The following is a 21,904-nucleotide window of genomic DNA, read 5'->3' as shown; positions in this document are numbered from 1 at the left end:
ACAGGCATTCAAGCCGTTTATATCATATAAGCATCTAGCCTCATGGTAATCATGCTATTATGGCAACACTCACACGCATGCGGTATGCTAAAGCACAAATGCTTACCTAGTACTCCGAGCCAAAACAGAAACATGTTAGCAATCAATGCATGATCCAAGTCCATGTTAAGTGGCTAATGCAACGCATACAGAATGTCACTAGAGTAGGCTCGGCTAGTCTATAAATGACATGTGAAAATGCACAAGTAGCACGTATTCAAGTTAGATTTGAAATACTTACGCAGTTAGTATGATGTACCGAGCCTGGTGCATGCAAGACTAATGAATGATGCACGCATGCATAGCATAAGGTATGCTAAAGTAAACATGTCCTAATATTAACCATCAAAAGCAGGTAAGTAAAAGGGAGAAAGAAGTGGGGGTTGGAAGACATGCATACATGCACCCACACTTATTACAGATTTGCCCTCGCTCGGAGGGACCGAAAGAATAATACAAGTTAATTAACCTACAAGCTAATTAAATATTACAGACCAATTAATTAATTAGCAAATTAACTAATCTAAGAAAGCAGTAAACAGCCTCGGGAAGAGGGCCCAATGCGATGCGTGCTCGATCCCACTCGGATGTCACTGCCATGCACAAGCTGCCTCTGCTTTGACTGTTCTGCTTCTCTGAAGACTACACAAGTCCCAGGGTTGCTTCTCTGAGTTCTGTGGAGCACCACCGTCTGAAAGAATGTACTACCGGCCATGGAGAATGGTCGTCGGCTAAATATTGTGCTCTCGGCCAAACATTCTTTGCCGGTCGGCACTAAACACTACCGGCCGGCCAAATATTCCTGTTGAAACCTGCAGTTGACAGCAGCAGAGGGCAAAACTTGGCATGACAATGCATTTCAAGCAATGTATGCACCAATCACACCCCTTATCATATGCATGACTCAAAGGGATATGATTCTCGATTCTCGGACCACCAATCACGTATTTCCATGCATGATGGCCCAAGAGACCAAGTATGTATTTTGATTTCAAATGCAATGCACACACACAAACAAAGGCCCAATCCCTATCACTAGATCAAGGGACAAGTATAGACACCCCATTTTTGATCGTCCTCAAGACTTGGACGTCACCGTTTGAACACTCGGTGATTATCCATGTTTGTGTTCGTTTGGAGTTCCCGGAGGTCTCGGCTACGCGCCTTGCCTCAGGATCTCCGAACTTGACTGTTTAGTGTCTGGTTTCACACCAAACACTTGTGTTTTGCCTTGGAAGGGGAGGGAATGCCTTGTGAGACATCCCCACACACCACCGGCAGTGGCTAGGTGTCACCGGCTGGTTTTTGCTTCCATCGGCAATCTTTTATGCCGGTCGGCACATTTTGTTGCCGATCGGCACATTTTGTTGCCGGTCGGCACTCTTTTTGTCAAAATGACATTTTTGGGCAGCCGACCACTGTTCATCTACTTTATGTAGATATTTTGTGCCAGCTGTGATAGCTGGCACCGACTCTGCCTCCCTCCATACACGTGTATGGAGGGATCTCCCTCTAAGCAAGCTTGTTGTATAAGCTTTGCAAGAGGGAGTTCTATAAGAGGACAAGCCTCCTCTTGGCTCTAGGTTAGAAAGTTTGAAGGCAAAAACCAGAGCTTCCATAGATAGATACACCCTATCTCTATATCTCCCTCTCTCTCCTCCTTTGTGTGTGTTTTTTGGCCTAAAAGTGTGCTTTTACCTTACTTTTGCACTAATACACACACTATTACACCTAGCTCCGAGATTGAGGGACTTGGGGGGTTGATTCTTGAGTTTTTGGACTGATTTTGATCAAAAGAAGAGGGCTGGACCATTTGTTCTTCAAAGGATCTTCAAGGGTGAGCACTTTACTTTAGATTCCCCAAACTTGCAATAGTTTTTTACCTATCTTGCTTGCTGATTTAGCTTTTGTGCATAACATAAAAAAGGCTTACATTTTCATGCTTTAGAACTTTCATTAAGGTTGTTTTGTGGTTTGAGTGCAAACTCACCTTATTAGGCTTTATTTGGCCCCTTTTGTGCTTCCCTTGTGAGGCCTTGTTTGCTTGAGTGTGTTAGTCTTTTCACCACTAAAAACCAGCTGATTTTCAGTAATAAGGAAAGTGGTTTGAAGTCTTGCATAGGGGAGGGACACCCCTCTCCCTTCATTGTCTTATTTCCTTGCATTTTTGCTTAAAGGGTAACATGCATGCTTGCTTGATTTTTGCCTTATTTCAGAACTTTTTGGGTGTTTTTAGGTCATATGTAATCTCTGTTTTTGGGCGGATTTATATCTCTTTGCATGCTTAAAGTACTTGCTTTGCATTGCTCCTTTTGGCCTAGAAAGGCACCTTATGTTTAGGCCATGATTCTTGCATGTGTAGGCTTAGTTTCATGAAGGTTTTGGCATTGTCTTACTATGTTTAAGGTCTGTTGGCCCTTCATTTCAACCATGCTTGCATAGTTTCATGTCGTCTCTTTGTGTTTTGGCTTGTAAGCTTTGAGCATTTTCACCTCTAGCATGCATAACTATGATCATCCTCATGATTTGGCATCATTTAGGACCCCATTTCAGTCCACAAATCATGCTTGTATGCTTGCATTTGTGACCTCTTCCATGCCTTGAAGGTGTGCCCTTTTATGCCTAGATATGAGCCTTGGTGCACACACCTCTTTGGAGCCACTTTAGCTGCCATATTAGGAGGGTTTGGAGTCCTATTTTTGCCTGTAAAAATTCAGTTTTTACTTGTCTAAATCATGCCATGATTGGTCTTGTTGTTGGAAGTGAAGTGGCCCTTTTTGTGCCTTAGCCTTGGGACCATTGGATTGCTTGTTGGCATAGGTTTTTGTCCACTCTTTTAGGCACTTTTGGCCGCTGTTTTGGGGTGGATTAAGGTCTGCCCCTTTATGGTTTGAGGCCCCCTTGCATGCTTGTCTCATGACCATTGCATGATTGCTTCATTAAGTGTTGTAATATTTTGGTCCCATTGCTTAAATTGTTCGTATTCGTATTGCATTTCGCATGTCTAGCATTGCATACTTGCCATACTAGTTACATAACATTTGGCATGCCTTGCATTTCCATCTCATTGTTGCATTTTGAGCCATGCTTGCATAACATGCATTGCACTACTTGGTTTGGGGTGTCAAACCAAGTGTTGAAGGTTAAGGGGCGTTCATACCATAAGTGATGTAACGCGCCTTAACTTTCGGTCGCCGGGGCCTTTGACTTCGACATGATAAGGCTTTGGTCCTCATTTGTATGTTGCATGCATCTTTACATCAAGTGGCAAACTTGATCCCTTGGGCTATCATGCACTATTGATGGCTCGAGGGTCGAGGGCCATGCTTCCCTGAATTCAAAGCATGATAGGAAGCATGACCATGCTTACATGTGCCTGAAATCCCATGCCATACTGTCTGTCCTCTGTTTGCTGTCAAAACTGTCTTCTGCAGGAGGTTTTTGCCGACCGGCATGATTCTGCGCCGGCCGGCAATCTATTTACAGCCGATAAATCCAAAAACGGCCGGTGGAAATTGTGCACTGCCGGTGGGAATTCCCCCTAGCCAGTGGTACTCTGCAGCATGCAAGGAACCTGTCCTAGGGCTTTGGAAATTTTTAGAGAAGCAGGGCAGTATAAACAGAGGTGGCAGTGATGTGGTACGGGTTTTTCAGGCGAGCCGGGTTTCGAGCATACATCATTCGCGCATCCCGAGGCAGAGGCTGCGGCCATCCCTTTCCTTTCTTTTTGCATTCTTCCTATTAAGCAAATTAGAAATTCTGTAATAATTTTATTTGCTTATTATTTGGACTGTAATATTTATTTGTATCCTCCGAGCGAGGGCAAATCTGTAATAAGTGTGGGTGAGTGTGTGTATGTCTTCCAATCCCCACTTCTTTTTTCCCTTTTATTTACCTGCTTATGATGGTAGATTAGGGCATTTTTGAAATTAGCATACCTTATGCTATTCATGCGTGCATTCATGCATTTGTATTGCATGCATTAGGCTCAGTACATCATGCTAACTGCATTTGTATTTCAAATTCCAAATTCAATACGTGAATCAATCGATCGCATTTCACATGCAATGTTTAGGGTTAGCCGAGCCTGTCTAGATTGCATTTTTGCATGCGATGCATTAGCCATTCTTAACATGAACTAGGACATGCATGCTTGCTAACTAGTTTATTGTTTTGGCACGGAGTATGATGTAAGTATTTATGTTTTAGCATCCCGCATGCGTGTGAATGTTGTCATGACAGTATGCTTACCATGCGGCTAAATGCTTATATGCTATAAACTATTTGAATGCCTGTAGGTGAAGGTTGGATTGTCTGAGTTGGAAATACTCGTTGAAATCCGTGTTTTAGCCTACTTGCGAGTAGCAAATTCCAAAACATTTTTCCAAAACAAACGGATATGCAATGCTTATTTCCAAATCAGGCGATCTAGTCTATATTTGTTTGCTGTGCGCATAACATAGTAATTCTAGGCTAATAAATGGAATAAGAACACATAATGTTTTCAAAAAACGGATATCACGGTTAGTAGAGGCCGATCTTCGAATCGGGCGAGAGGGGGTGCTCATAGCTGACCTTCCCCAATCGTACCCTAGCTCCCGAGCCGAGACAACTCCGGTGATGACGGACATGTGGCCTTCGGCACCGAGTCAGGGTTTCCTAAAATTCCTCATAAAAAATATTTAGGTGGCGACTCTGTATCTGGCAAAGCAGTCCATGTTTGGCACTTCTTTTTAAAAAATCTGTTTCTCAAAACGATTTGCCGGATTTGGACTCTTTGGTTCAAGATTAAGAACCGTGACACAAAATCGAGTCCGAACTGTGGCGAGGGCCCACGCGGGCGCGTCTACAACAAGGCATGCATGCTAGATGGAATGCAACCTAGGCATGCAAACTAGTATGCTATATGGTGTGGAGGGGAGCATGTAAACATGCGATGTACACTAGGTACACAACCTAAGAAAACAAGGCAAACAAGCATGTCACAACTATGCAAGCTAATGAAGCATGCGAGATGTGATCTAATCATGCAAGTGTGCAAGACATGCAAACATGCTAGCAACTTGACCAAGGGAATGCATGCCAAATGCAAGTGATTTCAAGCATGCAACACATGCAACCAAAACATGCAAACGTGGATTAATGCAACAACATTTGAAAAGCATGCAAAAGGTGGATTTAAACTGAATTAGGCAGCTCTCAACTAGGTCCAAAACAATGGCTAATGTGCTCAAGAATGGAAGCCAAAACACATACAAATAGGCATGCATGTAAGGTCCAACACTTAGGCACATAGAGACAAATTTTAAGCACACTTAAAAGAGGAACAACATGGGCATATGGCATGCAATGTAAGCTCTGAAAATCATGTTAATGATGGTGCCAAAACAAGCAAACAAGGTAAGCATGGCATGCAACAATGGTCCAAGATTCAAGGCAAGCCCAAGGGTGATTGAACTACAATTAATGCAACCACACATGGCATGAATTAAATGACCAAAACCAGAGTTTTAGCATGCTAAAACAAAGCCAAAAGACCACTTAGACGGCATCTAAATGACTTACACATGGAGGCATGCACAAATGCTTAAACATAGAGCATACAACACAACCTCTTGAAACATCAATGGGGCCATGAAATGCAAGCATACAAGCATGCTAAGATGACTGAAATGATGCTATAAGTGGCGTCAAACCACTTAAATAAATCAAACAATGCATGCTCAACACTTCACATACTTAAAGCCTACAAGCTAACAATGCAAAGGAGCTATGCAATACATGTTATGGTTGACCAAAACAACCAAAAACAGACCTTAAACATGGCAAAACAAGCACAAAAGCTTCACAAAGCTAGGCCAAAAGCATGCTTGAACAAGGGTTAAAACCTAGATGCATGTTAAGGCTACAATATGGCATTACAAGGCATGTATGCTAAGCAAGCATGGTGTACCAAAACCAACTAAAAACAGAGGCATATTATGACATAATAAGCATGAAAATCAGCTAAGGCATGGCCAACACACACTTAGACTAGATGCTCCCTCAAGAGGCAAAAATGGCTCATTTCAAGGACAACAAGGAGAGGGGGTGGCCCTCTCCTTCCTAGGACCTCAAGGCACCATCCTCGCCTCTGAAATCCCTCAAGATTTCAGTGGTGAGGAGGTCCAAGCACAATGGTCCTGGTGCTCAACCGAAATGGCACAAAACAAGGGCCAAACAAGCCTTAAGAGGGGTCAAACAACCCCAAAGTTTAAAACACCCTTAACAAACTATTTAGAGCACTAAAAATCAGAACTTTTATAAGTTATACAAAAAGCTTAAAAATAGATGCAAGGTAGGCAAAAATGCAATGCAAAAATGGGAAATAAAGGGGCAAGTTTCTTACCCTTGTAGACCCTCTTCACCAATGGTGAACCAGCTGGTTCTTCAAGCTCAAACCAGCTCCACAACTCCAAAAACAACCCTCAAGGGCCTCAGCTCCAAGAAAAGGTGTGATGGTGGGTGTTTGTGTGCAAAACTAAGACAAAACACACACAAAACACAAGAGAGAGAGAGAGAGATATAGAGATGGAGGATATATGAACCCTAACCCTAAAACTCAAAACCCTCTGAAAATGCTGTCTAAATTGTCTAACCCCTCAACAAGAGAAAAGAGCCTCTCTTTTGTACACAAATAGTCTTGTAAAGCCTCCAAAGGAAGCTAACAAGAGGGCAATCCCTCCATACATGTGTATGAAGGGGGTGAAAGTGTATGCCAGCTGCACAAAAATATCTACAAAAGCAGATGCATAGTAGTCGGCCAGCCAAAAATGCAATCGACCAAAAAAAGATAGCCGGTCGGCCATCTATAGTGCCGGCCGGCCAAACATTTGGCCGGTTGAAAGAAAACACAACTGGTGGCCTCAAGCCATGGCCGGTGGAGTGTGGGGATGGCTCACAAGCCATTCCCTGCCCCTCCAAGGCAAAGCACAAGTGTTTGGTGCAACACCAGACACAAAACAGTTGAGTCGAGAGATCCTGAGGCAAGGCACGTAACCGAGACCTCCGGGAACTCAAGACGAACACAAACATGGATGATCACCGAGTGTTCAAGCGGTGACGTCCAAGTCTTGAGGACGGTCAAAAATGGGATGTCTATAACATCCTACGCAATAAAGGGGCGTGAAACATGTACTTCAGTGCCTCCGATTTTACCTCTCGAAGTACTTTGCAACACGCTCAGCTCAAAAAAGGACACCCTGTCTATATTGGCGAGAGATAACATCTGTTACTACTTTAACTACCATTCTGACTTGAAGCAGGCTTAAGCTTGGAGTAGAGGCACACTCATTCTTCGGAGCACTGACAAGGCCTAAAGAGGTACATCCGGAGTACAATCACGGAATTTGCTGAAGGTGAAACACACTCAGATGCTTCGGTTTTCCCTCTTTTCTTTTTCTTTGTAGTCTGGAACCCATATAGCTTCAAATAGGTCCTTGTTTTACTGTTCTTGCATGACCTGGGTTGAACCCTGCGGTTTTAAGAAAGAACAAATTCTTGTTTTGCACAAATGTGGAGAATGGCACAGCCCTCCGAGCATAAAACGATTTGATTGAAATTGAGAAATGAGTTCTCGATCGGGTATTGAGCCTAAAACTGAACACAGCGCACTATGACTCAACAATGGAAAACAAAAGGTAAACAACCAAAACACATCGAGTCATGCTCGGGACGACTCAAAGCAAGAATCGAGACAAACAAAACAAAAGGCACGACACACAGACGTGTTACAAAGACGAGAGACCTCTCAGTACGCGAGGAGCCAGTTTTTTTTCGGGTATTATTTCCCACCCTTTTTCTCATTTGTGATTCTCACATCACTCGGCCCTCAGGCTCTGTTTTTCTGAAAAAGCCCTTTTTCTCACTTTTTCTCTCAGTGCACATCTCTCTATTCTTCAATCTCTCATTTTTTATCCCTCCCCTGGGTGGTTGATGGATAAGCTGGAAATTGTCGGCTCTTGCCTCTGGTATTCTACCAGATTCTCATTCTTGTTCACAACAGTGAGCTTCTTCCACGGAGGGGCTGCGCTACGACTGGGCGTGTAGCAAATCTACAGCTAACATCGGTTGATGATGCTCTGCTGGGGAGTTTGGACGTGATCAAATCTGTCCAGATAAGGGAGTGGAATATCTTGTCCCATTCCGGTTCGTGCTTCGCACTTGGCTTGACACCTCGTTGCTTGGAGGATGTGAGAGCTTTCTGCCCTTTTGCGGTCAGCTTCAGTGGTGTCCTTTTCTGGCAGGTAGAGTGCCCTTTCTGGCAGATGCATTGACAACGGGGGAAAGACAGGAAGCCTGACTCAACTGTGCCCCTAGTTCATTATTTTGACCATTTTTTGTTTTTGCTTTCTACTAAAACAATTTTGACCAGTATGAGAGTTAGATTAACATACTTGTTCGATTTTTGATTTGAAAATCATGCAAGTTAGGTTATGAGCACTGAAAATTTTCCCTTTTTGGGTCCAAGAAATGGTCCAGTTTTGGAAAAATGGAATAACTTGTCGAGAAAATCAGTCAAACTCAGTAAAAATTCTCAAAAGCTATTTTTGCAAATGGCCAATGCTCAACGAGCACGGAACCTACCCTTAAGATGCACAACCTCGGATCCGAAGAAAAATTGCCCTTTATCTGAAGGACACTGCATGGCAACGGAAAGTTGCCCCTTGTTTGAATGGCACCGCAGCACATTGAATGGCAATGGAAAGTTGCCCCTTGTCTGAATGGCACCGCAACGCATTGTAGTCAGTCCTCAGAGTGACGAACACAACCAAATTCTCGGATACAGAGAAGGCAAAGATGGTCAAAACCATTACATGGACACAATTGATTTGGAAGTGTTTGTGGCTGGACTTCAGAATGAAGTTGCCTATGTATCCCGAAGATAGGAATCAAGCCTTACGTAGTTCGGGGTTAAGGTACACTCGGGTATTAACCTCTCCTTTTGCGCTTCAACTTTTGCCAAGGCCGCCCTTTGCGGGTTTTCAACCTTGCAAGCTGTGTTCTTCAATTCTTTTTCATTTCTTTTCTTCTCTTTTCTTTTTCATCTTTTTTCTTGCTCTAACTTTTGCCTGGGTCGCCCTTCCGGGTTTTTGGCCCAACGAGCCTCTCAAGCGTAAAAGTGTAGCTTTGTCCATGTCAAATGGTTTTGAGATCCCAAAGTCATCTGAATCCAGGAGAATGGTTGCTGTTCGCTGACGATGCAGGAGTCCATCCAATGGGGGGCTGAATTTGCCCTAGTGTTATGGATTGGAACTCAATTTTTCTTCAGCAGAAACTGTCTTCTTTCCTCCCTCTGAGATTTGGCATTCTTGCCGACCTTCTTTGATTTGTGGAATGATCCATCTTCGGCTCTTCAAGCACATTTGAAATTCTTTGCCCCTAGTTCCAGGGGTGCTTCTGATCTAGCTTTGCAAGCTTCTTTTGATGACATCTGGTCTTCTTGATCTAACTTTCTTGCCTCTTGTTCGAGGGCTGCTTTGAATCGGGCCACACAGGCCTCACGTTGTAGTTGACCATTGAACATTCTGAATTTAAGTCTAAGGTTTAACAATGAGGGGTCGAGTCTTGAGGCTGAGAGCGATCCTAGGCTGCACAATCTCAAGAGCGATTCCACACAGGTCTTCGCAGGATCGCGCAAAACATTTTTTTTTTTTAAATCTTTTAAGAAAGCGACAAATCGCTCGCGCTGAAGATGGTGTGGGACCAATCTGGATCAAGCCAGGATCCTTATCAGTACTCACGTTAACAAACATGATTTCATTCATTCAGGGCTTAGCACGCCTCTCTTTCTCTCAATTGATCAAATTTTTACAAATCCCGAGGAATTCCTTCCTCTTCATTTTCATCACAGTGTTCAAAAAAAAGTTTTGAAAAACTCAGGTCAATGTAATGATTTCAAGGCACAGAAAAGGCACAGCTTCTAGTCAAATACTGCTATCTCATTTAGAATTTCTGGCACAACTGGCATATGGCAGAAGCAAACACAAAAGCATGAAAAACCACTACTATTCATTCAAATCTGTTGGCATTGCTAGCTCCAAGGCAGAAACAGACTCAAAAGAAAATGAAAAGACAAACACAAAACAAGCAAGTGGTGTTTGAGGTAACATCCCCGAAATCACCCGACTCTTAACAAAACAGGACTGACTCGATACAACAAGACAAACCTGACTGACTCAATACAACGAGACAGACTCAACAAGACTGACTCGATATGAAAAGACTGACTCAAAACAAAGAGACAGACTCAAAACAACAGAACTGACTCAATACCCAAGCCAGAACGTACAAAACCCAGCATTCACAAATGCTCAAAACAGTGCGTGCCATACGCCACATCCGGAGTAAACTGAGCGCCGCCCACAGGTGGTTCATCCCTCGATCACATCACATTATCCTCCACAAGTTCACTGATCAAGTGTCGATAGACTTTGCAGGACCTCGTGCGGGGATGACCCTGTTGTCAATCAAATTTTGTATCTCGTGGTGAAGACGGATGCAATTGTCGGTGTCATGACCGGTCTGTTGATGAAAAGCACAGTACTTAGTCGGGTCATGCTTTGGAGGGAGAGGATCGGGTAGAGGCCGTTGTTCTAACGGTTTCATATGTCCTTTCCTGAGTAGGACCCCCAGAGCTTTAGACAAAGGCATATAAAGAGGGATGAAAATCCTCTTGCCCCGGGGTAGATAATCTGAGGCTCGGGGGTTTGGATTGGATGTACCAACAAAAGGGGTGGCTGTTTTGGTGGTGATCATTCCAACTTCAGAAGATCTCGCAGCTGCATCACCGCTAGTGGTCGCACTTGAATTGCGGGAAAACGCCCTCCTAGGCTACTCCTTCTCCTGGTCAATAAGGCCCTGCTTCATAGCGTCCTCGATCTGTACTCCCATCTCATGAAAATCTAAAAAGGTAGGGAAGGGGAGCACGATCATTTTCTGCTTTAGTTTGGGCTGGAGGTTGCGCACAACCATCCGTATTTGATCTTTATCCGTTGGCCTAATGGTCATCATTGAGGCCTTGGCCCTCCAGCGGGCCACGAATTCTGAGAAGCTCTCCTTTGGCTCTTGGCGGGTGACTTCAAGATCACGAGTTATGACCTCAATCTGTGCGTTGTAGGAGTATTGATCACTGAAGGCCTCAGCCATCTCTTCCCAATTCTCTTTCACAGAGTTCTCCAATTTTGCATACCAGATTGCGGCTATCCCTGATAGGGTCCGGCCAAACAATGATAGCTTCTGTAATCTGGTGAGGCCCATCGGCCTTAGTATGTCCGAAAACAGCCGCAAATGCACCATGGGATCCCCAGATCCATCAAAGCGGTCGATGTGCGGCATCTTGAATCTGTCTGGCAGCATCACAGCTGCGTCGGTATACCCATCCTCAATATCCGGGATGGACCTGACGCCTTGAGATTTCTTGAACAGCTTTTCAAGCTTGCTCACCTTCAATGCTGTGGGGTCCACCTCGGACTCAAAGGGAGAATCCGACAGGTTGGTGGGTGTTTTGGATAATTGGGGTAGGATTGGGGGTGGGGCCGGTCCTGTCGGAATGTCCGTATCTCCCTGGACATTTGGTGCCTCCTCAGGTGTTGGAACTCCTGGTGAAGGAGGGGCTTGGTGCGAAGCAGATGCTCCGGTTTGCTGTTGCAGCCTGGCGATTAGCTCAGCCTGCTGGGCCATGATCTCGGCCTGCTGTTTGGCAAATTCCGCTTGACGGGCAGCGTCCTGCTGCATGAGTTTCATACTTTCTTGGAGTTGACGCATCATCTCTTCCAGACCCGACATATTGTCCTGATCTAACTGAGCAACCGGTATATCTGTGTCTACAGTAGGCTCGGAAATCTCAACCCAACTGCTCAAAGATCACTGAACTGGTAGTTGTTGTACTGGTGGTCTGTGCCTGACTAGCCTTCTCCGGCCCTGATTATCCCTGAACTGAGTCTTTGACCTGAGAAAGTCTATCAGCATAAATCCAATGTACCCGGGGGATAGTGGAGCCTTCTGAAGCTATGATTCCTGGACTACCAAGCAAAAGAGAAAACAGGAAACATCTGAGCCCATTTTTGCCAAAACAGATATGAGCGTAGCTAAATGACCGTGCTCTCTACCAAATTCTGCCCAAAAGTCCACCTGTAAACTGATACCCTCAGGTAAAACTGATTCCCAAATACTGATGCCCGCAGGCCTGATACCCAGCCTTGCAAACTGTTACATGCATTCCTGTAGGGACACACCCTAAAAGCATATAGCAAGCAAGTGAGAGCCAAAACACTCCTATGTTGGGGTAGGGTTTCCCTCTCCTATTTTGTCAGGAACTAGGGTTTCACTACGCACACAGCAGTTTCAAACAATCTATAATCGGGTAAGCAACCTATCCTAGCTTTGGAATGGTCACTATGGATTTCGAACATGCACTAGGTCAAATGGTCAAAAAGGGTGCCCCGGTAAAACCGGGGTTTGTCTTCCTGTCGTGGCAGAGCCCGCAACCGGTCAGCCTTATGGCACGCTTCTTGAAGCGAGCCGCCGGCAAACCGTTCAGGAATAGCATGTGGCAAACACGATGTCCTAGGCGCACCAATGCACATGCAATGCAAAGAAACACATAAGTGTAGTCAAAACCAGATATCATGAGTTCGAGTCAAATTCTCTAAATCCCCAGTAGAGTCGCCAGAAACTGTAGACGTCGCCGAACGTCCCGGGAGGATGAGTCCCGTTCTGTTCATTTCGGCTCACCACAGTTCAGGACTCAAAATCACGGTCCTGTATCTAATCTCGCAGAGTGCAATGCAAGACCGATGAATCATCAAAGAGTTCAAATCCAGAAAATCATTTTTGAAAATAGATTTTTTTGAAAGAAATGCCAAACATGGACTGCTTTGCCAGATACAGAGTCACCACCTAAATATTTTATTTTGGAAAATTTAGGAAACCCTGACTCGTTGCCTAAGGCCACGTGTTCGTCATCACCAAAGTTGCCTCGGCTCGGGAACTTGGCTACGATTGGGAAAGGTCACTTTGAAAGGACCTAGTTAAGGTCCAAAAAAAGGCAGAAAGGATACAGGGTCCAGGAAGCCCAAACCGGTGACGTTCCGCTGCTACAGTCGAGTACTCAGTGAGCAATCGAACTAGTTGTTGGGTGTACCTGCAAGCACAGCCAAGTCTCAAGGACGGTCAAAAATGGGGTGTCTACACCACTGCCCTCTGTAGACGACGATGAGAAGCAAGAATTCGGGGACGAGCCCCTTCCTCCCATGGTTGGGGGTTAATGTTTTCTTCGTTTCTCCATTTATACTCTATGAATTTACAAAGAAAAGCCACACAATTGTATTGATATATCTCACTCAAAGCTTACAAGAAACAGAGTATTCATCCTCTGTCAAATCTCTCAAAGTCAGGGAGATAGATCTTCCCTCTATCAGCTTCTATAAATCTTAGCTAGTAATTGAGCTATTTACAGAAGCTCTTACCAGTGTGAAAGCATGGCTGGAGCTATCTGCAAATCATGGCTGGAGTCTTCTTCTTCTTCATGTCTAAGTATTTGACCCTTTGACCATGGAAGCTCCATTGAAGCAGCCATGCTTCTGCACAATGTATAATGTGTAGCAAGTTCATTTCCAACACTTTCTGCACCTTATCGGCTGTATATACTCCTATAGCATACTAGAATGTTTTGTTGATTGTTAATTTGAGTTTTGGGATGATGGGATATATATTTCAACGGAAAAACCCGCAGCAATCCTAGAAGGAAAAACAAAGGTAACAATCATCAAGAAGACGACGACACCACTGGAAGAAAACGAATTAAAAGTGATGCCGGAGCTCACTGGGGCAGGACCCGGCAGCGACAGATCCGGAGTGGATCTTGTGACGGTCTTAGATGTCAGCGGTATCATGGAGGGAGAGAAGTTAGAAAAAATGAAAATTGCCATACTATTCATGATCAAGAAACTTAGCCCGATTGATCGTTTGTCGATTGTCACATTCAACAGGGTCTCCGACAGGTTGTACCCATTGCGGCAGACAACTGAAAATTCTCAAGGGGAGATTGAAAATCTGGTCAATGCTTTAGTTGCTTACGGTGGCACAAACATCTCTGCTGGTCTTCAAACGGGCTTAAAAGTGCTCAATGAACGCAGACTTACTAGCGGGCATGTAGTTGGCATTATGCTTATGTTCGACGGCCAGCAAAACATAGGTGGTGATAATGCCCGAGTTTCGGTCGGCAATGTGCCCGTATACACATTTGGTTTTGGCACAGACCACGATCTGAGGGTACGTTGTATTGAAAAAAATAATTTCATTCATATTGATTTTACAGGATACAAGAGGATGTTGATATTATCTGTTTAGCAATCTATTTTATGGAGGAATTAACAGCTAGTTGTACACTAATCTAGGCTAGCTAGAGTCTTGGGTGATCCATACTTGGAGGATGTTGATATTATCTGTTTAGTAAATTTGGTTATTGTATTGGAATTTCCTTTAGTAAATTAGGTGATCCCTACACATTCACTGCACATAGTCTGCTATATTCCCAGACTTTTATTTTTTATTTTTTATTTTTTCCTTTCCTTATAACACTGTGATGTGGGAAAATTAGTATACAAAACCTGTGAATTTTGGAGTGATGGTTAGCATTTTTCTAAGAAAAAATTGTAAAAGTTGTAGTATATAGTATAACTGATGTAGGATAAGATTTTAAGAATTTTTATATTTTTTAGTTTTAATATTTTTGATATATTATTTTATTAAAATTCTTGTAATTTAGTATAAATATTTTAGAATTATTTTTCTTACAAATATTAGCTCTAATGTAGAACAAGATTTTAAAAATTCTTAAAATCTTGTCCTACGTTAATAACTTTAGTAATTCCTGTACGTGTACTCTTTGATATAGGTGCTCAATGCCATCGCAAACCACAACATGGGAGGAACGATCTCAGATGTTCGAAACTAGAACAACTTGAGTATTGCATTTTTCCAGTGTTTGGCTGGGCTTCTCACCATGGTTGTTCGGGATCTGAAGCTCATTGTCACAAAAGCGGAATCCACAATCCTTAAGGTGTCCGCCGGAAACTATCCACTATCCTACGACGATGCTACCGGCTGTAGACACCCCATTTTTGACCGACCTTAAGACTTAGATGTCACCAGTTCAGCGCTTGGTGATGTTGCATAATGTGTTCGTTCAGAAGTTTCAGAGTTGCGACCGTGAGCCCTGCCTCCGGACTTCCGAACCCTTTTTTGTACTTTGCCTCGGTTTGCGAACCAGGCTCGATTTTCTCTGTTTCTTTTCTTGAGGGGAGGGAGAGGTCTAGTAGACCATCTCTCAGTGGCCGTGGGCTACATTTTGTGGCCGTAGGCCATTTTGCCCATTTCGGAGTCCGGTTTCCGGTTTTTCGGGACCGTTGGCCGTGTGCCTCGGTTCGGGACCGCTTAACCATCTCCGTTTGCTCTGATTTTTGGCATACTCCTTATTTTCTCCCTTTTGAGGGACACTGGGGTCTGAGAAACCCACTTCGTGGCCGAATGCCACTTTCGGTGCTTAACAGCCCATTTTCGGGACCCCGAACTGCGTGTTTTGGCCCCCGAACATTCGTTTTGCATCGGTTTTCGTTCATTTTTGGCAGTTACCTCTGTTTTATCACCGGCCAGGTCACTGAAGGGTGAGAGGCCAGTAATTGTTGCAGCAACCAGTTATACATCCTCCGACGCCCTCCGGCGCCCGTTTTTCACACTTCCGGGCTAATGTTGAACACCTTGGGCCCACTTTCTTGAACTTTGAACCACATATTTGTGTTGTGCACACATGGGAGGATCTTAATATCATATGGCCGGCCATTAATTTTACTTGACCCTTTTGACCCCCTCCTTCCGGGCTAATGTTGAACACCCTTGAGCCAATTTCTTGGACTTTTAACCACAGGGTTGTGTTGTACACACATAGGAGGACACCATCAGTTGGTGGCCGGCCACTAAATCAGCTTGACCCTTTTGACCCCTAGCCGGCCGGCTAGGGGGTGTGGCCGGCCGGCCACCTGTAGCAAAAATACCTGGCCGGCCGAAATCCTCGCACTGTGCACTTTACAGCTGTAGGGCTTTATCCCCCAGAAAATATCTTTATCCGGGGGATATTTTGTGGGGGAAAGTTTGTCTCCTTTTCCCCCACCTTTACACCCCATTTTTGGCCCTTATAACCAGCTGGTGGCATCACATATAGGGGTTGGAAAAATTGTTCTTCAAGCCTCAAGATCCATATCTCCCTCCATCCTTCTCATTTGCTTAAAAATCCTTAAGTCCCTAATCACCATTTCTTCATCACCACCAAGCTCTACCATCACCACTTCATTTCCAGAAACAAGGAGAGCTTCTCAAAGGCTAAAGGAGCTGCAAATTGGTCCAAGAAGCAACAAAAGACTTGTCTCCAAGGGTGAGTTACCATTTTCTTTTTTTTGAGCTTTTCTTTGCAATATTTCTTAGCCTCTCCTTCTTATACATTCAAGCTCCGGCCCTAACTGAAAGTGGCCCTCTTTTGAGCTCATTTTCACTTTTCATTAAGGACTCAACCCTGTTTGAGCCCTCCATGATGCACTTGCTTCATTAATCCTCTTATAGGTCATAATCTTGCATGCTATTTTTGGCCCATGAGTAATCTGTTTTTGAGCATGATGTAATCTGTGAATGTGCTTATTTTGGGCCCTTCTTCAACATTGTTGAAGGGCCCCTCACCATTTGATGCCTCCATGTGCCAGTTGTAGTTATATCCCTTATTTGGCCCCATTTTTGCATAAATTGGCAGCCCCCTTTGCTTTTGTTTTTGGCCATTTTACAGTTCTGGAAATAGTCTTCTTTTGGCCTATTCTACATGTTTTATTAAGGGTCTTTGGCCGTTTGTGGAATATTTTGCATACCTCATGTTATAGCCCCTTTTGAGCCCTATTTTGCATTGCATTTCTAGCATATTTGTATACTGTTTTTGGGTTTTTACAGTTCTGTGAATATGCTTATTTTTACTCCCTCTTTCATGTTGTAGAAGGTAATTTTTCAGTTTGGATTTTTCTTATATCACTTGCTTCATTACCCATCTCTTGGCCCCTATTCTTGCATGCCATTTTTACCCTACCTATGCTTGCTGTTTGGCCATGTTTATAACTGTGAAAGTGCCTTTTTTGGGGCTTCCTAGCTTCTGTCTTTGCATTGCATGTCCATATTGTGCATGTTTGGCATAGCTATAGGCCATTTCGGGTGCCTAAATTCGCATTTCGGGACAATTCCATGCATTTGGTGTCATTTCGCCTCATTTCGGGACTGTTTTACCCCATATTTCATTGCTGAAATTCTGTTAGAATGATTGCTTTCCATTTCATGTCATTGCATCGCGTGTGTCATTGCCTCGGTTTGCGTGCCCGTGTGCACGCATTTCGAGACACTTCATTTTTATCCGCCGGCATCCTATGTGAGTGTGGCTGAGGCTCTCTCATGTTGGTATAAGCCCATATCATGTTTTCATGTCATTGCATCGCGTGTGCCATCGCCTCGGTTTGCGTGCCCGTGTGCACGCATTTCGAGGCACTTCATTTTCATCCATCGGCCTCTTATGTGAGTGCGGCTGAGGCTCTCTCATGTTAGTATAAGTCCATGTTGCATTCTATATGCCATTTCCATGCCATTGCATTGCATATGTCATCGCCTCGGTTTGTGTGCCCGTGTGCACGCATTTCGAGGCACTTCATTTTCATCCATCGGCCTCTTATGTGAGTGCGGCTGAGGCTCTCTCATGTTAGTATAAGTCCATGTTGCATTCTATATGCCATTTCCATGCCATTGCATTGCATATGTCATCGCCTCGGTTTGCGTGCCCGTGTGCACGCCTTTCTAGGCACTTCATTTTCATCCATCGGCCTCTTATGTGAGTGCGGCTGAGGCTCTCTCATGTTAGTATAAGTCCATGTTGCATTCTATATGCCATTTCCATGCCATTGCATTGCATATGTCATCGCCTCGGTTTGCGTGCCCGTGTGCACGCATTTCGAGGCACTTCATTTTCATCCATCGGCCTCTTATGTGAGTGCGGCTGAGGCTCTCGTGTGTTAGTATAAGTCCATGTTGCATTTTATATGCCATTTCCATGCCATTGCATTGCGTATGCCATCGCCTCGGTTTGCGTGCCCGTGTGCACGCATTTCGAGACACTTCATTTTCATCCGTCGGCCTCTTACGTGAGTGTGGCTGAGGCTCTCTCATGTTAGTGTAAGCCCATATCGCATTTCATATCATTTGCATTGTGTATGTCATTTTTTCGGTTTGTGTGCCCGTGTGCACGCATTTCGCGGCATCTCATTTTCACAGCATAGTGCATACTAGGTTGTATCTTAGATCGCATTCATGCATTTCCTCGGTTTGCGTGCCTGTGTGCACGCATTTCGAGGCATGTCATTCCATAGCATTGTGTATCTTAGGATTGTATCTTAGTTGCATTTCATGCATGTCATGTATATTGCATCGTGTTCGGGATAGGAGTTAGCCCGGGCACGGGAAACGAGGTACATTCCGTACTCCGAGTGACGAAATGTGTCTCAATTCCCCAGTCACCGACACTCCGGATCATCCATGATGGAGTTAGGTTTTATTGTGTTTTCATGTGCATTCATCCTATATTGAATTGTGCAATTCGACTCCTCGACCATCATGTCTCGGTATGCGTGATTGGTGGCACGAGGATCGAGGCATGCATATATTTGTGAAAATACACTGCTATGCCCCTTTCCTGCTCTCTGTTGCAGCAAAATCAGGAATCAGCAGTCTTCCGGGGCTCGGCGCGCTTTCCAAGAATAAACTGCTAAACAGAGGCTAATTGGGGCATCCCGGTGGATTTCTGCGCAAGGCAGCCTAAATGTACATCATCCATCAAAAGCAAGGCAGTCTCTGGCTTGCATGCAAGTTTTATTTGTTTTCTTAGTTAATTTGTTAATTAATTAAGAATTTGTATATTATTTGGACTGTAATATTTGGACTGTAATATTCTTTTATTTGGGACTGTATATTTATTCGGACCCTCTGCGCAAGGGCACAACTGTAATAAGTGTGCGTGAGTGTGTTGTATGTCTTCCCACCCCACGTCTTGCTCCCTTTTATTTATCCGCTTATGATGGTTAGATTAGGGCATATTTCAATTAGCATACAGTATGATAGCATGTTTGCATTCATTCATCTGTTTTGCATGCACCGGGCTCGGCGCATCATACTAACTGCATTGTACTTTCAATTCCAAATTGAATACATGATTAGTTGTCGCATTTCATATGTCATGTTTAGAATAGCCGAGCCTGCTATAGTTGCATTTTTGCATGTGTTGCATTAGGCATTTCTGTGTACTTAGGATCATGCATGATTTCTAATGTAGTCTCTATTTTTTTGGCTTGGAGTACTCGGTAAGTTTTATGCTTTAGCATACTTGCATGCGTGTGAGTGAATGCCATTAATAGCATACTTACCATGAGGCTATATGCTTATGTGATATAACTGCCTGAATGCCTGTGGGTGAAGGTTGGGTTAGTTGGATTGGGACAATTCATCAAATGTTTGTTTTAAGCCCACTAGATAGTGGCAAAACCATGTTTTCTAAAGCCCACCTGAGGGTGGCAAAATCTGCATTTTAAGCCTACTTGCGAGTAGCAAACCATTTTTCAAACAAACAAACATAAAATGTTTTGTTCCAATCCAGGCGATCCAGTCTATACTTGTATGCTGTGTGCATCACATAGTAACCTAGGCTAATAACCGGAATAAGAGCATACAATGTTTTCAAAAATAGATATCATGGTTAGTAGAGGCCGATCTTTGATCGGGCGAGCGGGGGTGCTCACGAAGTGACCTTCCCCAATCGTACCCAAGTTCCCGAGCCGAGGCAACTTTGGTGATGACGGACACGTGGCCTTTTGGCACTGAGTCAGGGTTTCCTAAATTTCCCAAAATAAAATATTTAGGTGGCGACTCTGTATCTGGCAAAGCAGTCCATGTTTGGCACTTCTTTCAAAATCTGTTTTCTCAAAACGATTTGCCGGATTTGGACTCTTTGGTTCAGACTTAGAACCGTGACGACAAAATCGAGTCCGAGCTGTAGCGAGGTCCCCCCGCGGGCTTGTTACACCGGCTCTGTGACTGTTTCATTTGGCGATCTTTACAACAAAGAGGTACGCAAGGTCATAGTGGACCTTCTTCTCCCTCCTGCTAGTAGTCCGGTAGGCTCGAATGTCCTCAACATCACTTACACATACAGGTCAGGTGGTACCAATATTATCAAATCCCTGCATTTACTAGCTAGTAGAATAAATTATGTTTCATTTGTTCGATCGACTATTTAATTTGACTCGATGATCGATCTGACAAATATAATGGATATGTGTATGCATATAACGCGCGTGCAGCTCTGGTGGGAAAATTGTTTGATGCCAGGCCGATAATCATTATCGTAAGCCGCACAGGCAGGACATCAGTGGAGCCAGAGAGGAAGGAGGTGATGATGGAGGAGAACCGTCTCCAGACTGCACGGATGATAAAAGAATCAAGAGTCATGGCTGACGACAAGAATCTGGACGGTGCTCTTGAGAACCTCGTTGAAGCCCAAAGCTTGCATGAGAACGTGGTTAATGATGAGTTTAACCCGTTGATTGGGATGCTGAGATCTGAGTTGCAACAGATGTCGAGGTTGATGAAACCACATGCAATCTACGAAAAACTAAAAACGAAAAACAAAATAAAACAAAACAAAATTTTGAGGCATCCAAACTTTAAAAATCTCCTTCCGAATATCCAAAACCTGTCTCAACCATTCTGAATCATCCAAACAAAATTCTAAAAACCTTTAATTTCAATTCTCAAAGCAAAAACTAAGAAGTGGATCTCCATATCAATTTTGTCGAGACGACTAGGAATAAATAGAAAAATCAAAAGAACTCTCATTTCGAAATAAGGATTCAGTCTCCATTAGATTGTCCCCCGCTAGATTAAGTGATGTTCCTTGAAGGAAAAAAAAAAATGCATTAGAATAAATTTTTTGGACTAAATTACATTACAAAAGTATATATATCACTTTTTTCATTTGAACTCAAACTTATATATATATTACTTGAGAAGTTTGTGAACTATGTGATACTTGGAAAGACAAAGGTTGTGATAGTGGATATCTTGGTGAATATGAATTAGTATCACATATGACAAGATTATACCCATAATTTATCAATTGTGGCCAATAGGGACTCCCAACATCCTACTCCATAAAACACCGTAAGAAGTAAATACACTAGTACAATATAGTCTAAAAAATAAACAAATAACATAAAACAAGAGCTAACATGCGGTTGGCTTAAAGATGAATTTTGAACATTTATGATACACAATTTATAAAAATAAAGCATGTAAGTAATACATTACTCAAGCCTAGCCCTAACCCAAGGCAAGCAATGCAGCCGCCTTGGGCCCCAAAATTTGTCAAAATTTAAGGGGCCCAAAATATTATTAGTTCATATAATAATAATAATAATAATAATAATAATAATAATAATAATAATAATAGTCAAAATGGAGGCCCGGCCCAAAATTCTTCAAGTCCAGAAACAGTTCAGACAAAAGGCCCCAAAAAAATTGGGGGTTCTAAATTAGAATATGAAAAACATTGGGAAAATGTTGTAAATAATGAGATTCTATCACTTTAGCACTTCCTTTCGTCTCTCCCTTGCTGCAAAGTGTTCGAATCTCTCAAAGAAATTGTGAGAAACCAGAAGCTAACGGCAACAAAGAAACAAGTTCAGACAAATTAGAAACA

The 21,904-nt window shown here is 43.4% G+C and overlaps 1 pseudogene; it reads left to right on the top strand.

Moving 5' to 3' along the window:
- Positions 1-13,655: 13,655 nt before the first annotated feature.
- On the top strand, positions 13,656-20,938 carry LOC114316502 (E3 ubiquitin-protein ligase WAV3-like; annotated as a pseudogene).
- Positions 20,939-21,904: the final 966 nt, after the last annotated feature.

The sequence above is a fragment of the Camellia sinensis genome, chromosome 3, assembly GCF_055761805.1.
Source record: "Camellia sinensis isolate YWXY chromosome 3, ASM5576180v1, whole genome shotgun sequence".
NCBI lineage: Eukaryota > Viridiplantae > Streptophyta > Magnoliopsida > Ericales > Theaceae > Camellia > Camellia sinensis.
Note: the sequence above shows the minus strand (reverse complement) of the source record. Positions and strands in the feature narration are given on the sequence as shown.